Genomic DNA, 5,059 nt, shown 5'->3' with positions numbered 1-5,059 from the left:
AACGTCATCCGAACCAACAGAAACATCTCGGACCAACTGTACCTGGACTCGTGTCTGAACTGATTGCTCGAAAACATCCCAAAGCTGACTCGAGCTTGAGCCGCCGTGGCGTGAAACACGAACCAGAAACCCTGAACTTGAACCATCATCCCCGAATCGACCTGAAACGGAGCTACCATGGCTCCGGCAGCTATTGTTGTCGTCGAGCACCTCCGTCGCAGCGCCGTCGTGAAGATCCACCACCACCGCCGCTACTGCCGCCGTGAGCGGCGGCGCCGCTCATCTCCGTCGCTCTCTCTCCTTGTCGACACTCTCTCTCCTCTTTCTCTTCGTCTCTGTTTGCAGCCGCCGTATGCCAGCCGATCTCCGACGACTGGAGATGAGAAAGAGACAGTGGGTGTGTGTGACCGGTGAATAGCCGTCACCGGCGCCGACACCTCCTGGTAACTGCCAGCGTTCAATCGAGAGGGAGGAAGAAGAAAGGGGGCAAGGGGAACAGGAGAGGGTGATTGGCTGAGAGTTATGTGTATGTGTGTTGTTCTGCTTGACTGAAATCAAGAGAGAGTGGAGAGAAAGGAACCAGGCATTAGTTTTCTTTGTGAGTGTTTGTGTGATTGTTGTGTCTGCTCAAAAATCAAGGGGTAAACCCCTTTTATAGTTGTTTATGAAATCTTTTGCAAATCCTGTAGGGATTTTGTGAATCTCGGGAAGATTTTTATAGAGATTTTGGAAGAGATTTTCTTATAGATTTTGCATAGATTTATAAGGAAGAGATCTAATATATTATTTGCAGGTTTAGGCTTATGGGTTTTGGGTTTGGGCCCAGGGCCCACAAGCCCATCTCATGTGTAAGTGGCCCGTAATTCCTACGAGACCCGATATCGCAATCCAACTCCATAAGTGTCGAGAGCATAAAATTTTTAAAATTAAAAGGCGTATAATAGTGGCGTTGTCAGTATTTTGTACGGTATCAGTTCGTTGTCGCGTAATATTCAGCAGGTTTCTGTAAATCACCACACGTGCACTGTATAGCCGAACAAACGTTCCTGGGCACTCCAAGGGCCTGGTTAAGTTAACTAGCATCGTAAACACTATTTATTATCGCGTAATCACCTGTTAATCACGTAATTTAGAGCCGTAAATCACCGGTTGTCACAAGGTTAGCTCGTCAGGTACACGAAAAGGTCACTTGAGCTATATGTGGTCAACCACGTCCTAACATGGTTACCATACAAGTCAGGTCTAGGTTCAAGTAGTGCATATAAGTTTTACACATAAACTAACAGGTTACAACACATATGACCATGGCAAACATATGCAACACGTTAACAGTCAAGTATATATATATATCATATCCGAACTTGTGCGACTCAAATGATTGGGCTCGCACAAGTTTAGTGGTCCAACAGCCCTATGCGCTTCACTAGTGGAAGCCCAACAGTATTAGGCCCAACCTATTGTGCGTCCAGCACAACTTGTGCGACTCACAACGGGTTGTACGACTGAAACAACCCGGCCCAAATGACATAAGCAACCCAACATGTACTCGGCCCAAACAAATAAACATAAATCAACTTGTGCGGTCCATTTATCTTGTGCGATTGAGGACAGCTTGTGAGATTGAGTTTTGAGCTTTAAGGCTCAACAGCATAATAAGGTTCAGCAGATGTGTGTGGCCCAAGACTTGTGCGATCGGCACCACCTTGTGCGATCCACTTGTCTTGTGTGATCATGCAGTTCTAGGTTGTACGCTGTGCTTTATTGGTTGTACTTAGCTTGTACGATTCCCTTGTGCGACCAGAGCTTGTGCAACTAGCTCTTGTGCGACTAAAGGGAACTTGTGCGATCAGTATTTGATTTCCATAAAATATGGAAATCGGTTACACTTTCCATTTACCCGATCCATTCTAACAATTTCCAACCTTGCCACAATTCGATCAAACCAATCGATTTACCAATTAATTTGTATGAACCCTAACAAATCATATAACAACTCATCATCATCTCATCGAATCAAATAGTATGATTAACATCAAGATTCATAATTCATCATTCAATAGTTCATGCCAAAACATATGAATCAATTGAACATCTAAACCCATCACAACCGATTACATCTCCTCGGTTCTAAATCAAAATCATGCAAGTCCAATTCATATGAACACCATCATATAAACACTAATTCTAGACCAATACAAATCCCATAATCATCATGTAGTTCGGTTCAATCATTCAGAAAAACCAATCAACTATACATTACTTAACAACTTCAAGAATCAACCATCACGCATATGAACAACCCTAACTATCATGTTCAATCATGGTAATCACAACATCGTCTAATACACAAATAATAGTGGAACACTAACCGTGATACCCGAATGAATTGGTTGGATCGATGGGAAGGACTTCGAGTGGGGCTGCCGTCGGGTTTCCAAGAGATGAGGGAGAGAGTTTAGGGTTTTGTGTGTTAAGTGTTTGTGAATTATGAGGATTATACCTTCTCCCCATAGTGTTATGCGCAACAAGGGAATGGGCCGAACCCATCACGGGCTGCCCTTTTAGTTCGAGTATGAGTGTACGGCCCAACAAGGGCTTGTGCGATGAACTAGTGTGGTGCGGTTGGGTTCGTGTGGTGCGATCACATTACATATACATATATTACACATAAACACATAACATAATAACCATAACATTCGATTAACATTAACGTGTCACATAATCACATAACGTTCCCACCGGTTACATCAAAGCACAAAGAAAGGTTTGAAATACGAGTTGTCACATTGATTATAAATTTCATTTGGGCGACGATTACCTAAAAGTCCCCCGGAGCTAGAGTCAAGTGTTTGTTTTGTGTGTGGCAACAACCCATTATAGAAGGTGGATACTTATTGCTATACCGCAAGACCGTGATGAGGACACTTTCTCAGTAGCTCCTTGAACCTTTCCCAAGTTTCGTATAAGGATTCCCCATCCTCTTGTGAGTATGTATTAATTTCAGTCATTAATTTAGCCGTTTTAGCAGGGGGAAATACTTATATAGAAACTTTTGGGGCAGCTCATCCCAGGTGTTTACCGAGCCAACTGGGAGGGTATTAAGCCAAGCCTTAGCTCAGTCTTTTAGCGAAAATGGAAACATTCATAGGCGGATGGCGTCATTTGATGCTCCGTTGATCCGAAAAGTATCACATATTTCCAAAAAGTTGGTAATATATATATGCGGATCTTCATCCGCCAGCCCGTGGAAGGTTGCAGAGTTTTGAAGCATTTGGATCAAATGCGGCCGAAGTTCGAAGTTATTGGCATCGACATTCGGTGCATTGATAGCAGCGCCAAGATTACCTACGGTGGGCCGTAGGTAATCCATGAGGGTACATTGGTCCGCCATTGGAAGTAGGTCCCCCGAAACTTTCTCTTGGTTTTTAGCTTTACATCTTCTACTTAGAAAGCGTTCGGGTTCGTCTAGAGGTTCTTTTATGTCTCTACTGGAACTGGAGCTCATACACTACGTAGAGGGTTTAGGTGTGGCGCCTGGGTTCCAAGTCCTACAATAAAAACAATAAAGAAAGTTGGTCAGAAGTTTCACCACGACCCCATGTTCAAACGAACACGGCCCCGTGGTCGGAGTTACAGTGATTGTTTTCCGGATCCCCGTTACTGGAAAGCTTGACACGACCCCGTGTTGCACCGACATGGCCCCGTGCTCAACTCTCTGTAACTCGGAAAATAAAAACTGCCAGTAACAATGATGGGCACGACCCGTGTCCGACCAGGCACGACCTCGTGCTGAACTCTGCAGGAGCTAAAAAATAAAAAAAAAATCCTAAAAAAATAGAAAAATAAGAAAAAACGATTAGGCCGTTGATTTTAAGCTTTCTTAAAATTCTTGTGTCCCCGACAACGGCGCCAAAAACTTGATGCGTGTGTGGTGTGTTATATTTTTAAGTATATTTTTAGCCCTTTTTACCACATTAGTCAAGTTTTAAATTTATAAAACACGATATTTACTAACACCAAACACACATATGGGCAAGTGCACCCATCGTGAGCGTAGTATAGTGTTGGTAAGATACCGAGGTCGTCCAAGGACACAAGAGCTTTTAATACCGGTTTATCCTCAACGTCTAATCAAATCAAAAGTTTAGAAAAAGATTTTAAACTAGAAAATAAAAAACTAAAAATGCTGAAAATAAAAAATAAAAATAAAAACAGATAGACAAGATGAATCACTTGGATCCAACTCGCCTTTAGTGTAACCTTTCATTATTTCCGCACTTTTGCACTTTTTAAGGGAGTATCTTAGTTATTGTAGTAGGCCCCTCTTTTGAAGGTGACGTTACCCTCAACCCAGTAGTTTGAGTCAGCAAGGATACAATCCTAAAGGGTTGGATTATTGAAAGATAATTAATTAAGTTATTAATGCGTAATGTGGTAGGCCCTTCTTTTGAAGGTGATGTTACCCTCGGCTAAGTAGTTTGAGTCAGCAGGGATACAATCCTAAGTAGCCGCGTTAATATATTAATAGTAGTTTACATATGAGGGGATCAAGAAATTCGGACTCCCGCCATCCAATACCAGTGGGTATTGAAGGAGATCCTACTAAGCTTGACCCAGGTCCTTGCAGGATCTATACACTGAACAAGGCAAGACGTTTACTAAACCATTCCCTTAACCCCCGACCAGGTAGCCAACATATCTCCATATAGACCGTGGAGATATGAATGGTGTAAATCTTTTATTTTATATAGATAGTAAAATAACGCCAAGACACCACGGACAAATGATAAGGAAGTTTCACCTTCAACATAAGAAACTAGTTATTAAATTCATTAATACATAACCAAATAAAAAGTGCGAAAAGATTAAAAGTAAAAAGTATTACACTGAATGCTTGTCTTCACCAAGTGATGTAAGAGACTTAGGCAAACATGGCCTTTGATTGTCAAGAACTCTTACTATCAATCTTGGATTTCGAGACTACTACACACACTCTATGATGGATGATGGATATTGGTGGTGGATGATGGTGTTGTGGTGGTGGTGGAGTGTGGGTGAA

General features: G+C 42.3%; 1 non-coding gene across 1 annotated transcript; it reads left to right on the top strand.

Annotated features, from left to right (window-relative positions):
* The first annotated feature begins 2,907 nt into the window (after positions 1-2,907).
* On the top strand, positions 2,908-3,014 carry LOC118481442. Its single transcript, XR_004865651.1, has one exon. It is a non-coding gene; the product is annotated as a small nucleolar RNA R71 (small nucleolar RNA).
* The last annotated feature ends 2,045 nt before the right edge of the window (positions 3,015-5,059 follow it).

This window comes from Helianthus annuus, chromosome 8, assembly GCF_002127325.2.
Source record: "Helianthus annuus cultivar XRQ/B chromosome 8, HanXRQr2.0-SUNRISE, whole genome shotgun sequence".
NCBI lineage: Eukaryota > Viridiplantae > Streptophyta > Magnoliopsida > Asterales > Asteraceae > Helianthus > Helianthus annuus.
The sequence above is the reverse complement of the archived record's forward strand: the minus strand, read 5'-3'. Positions and strand labels throughout refer to the sequence as shown.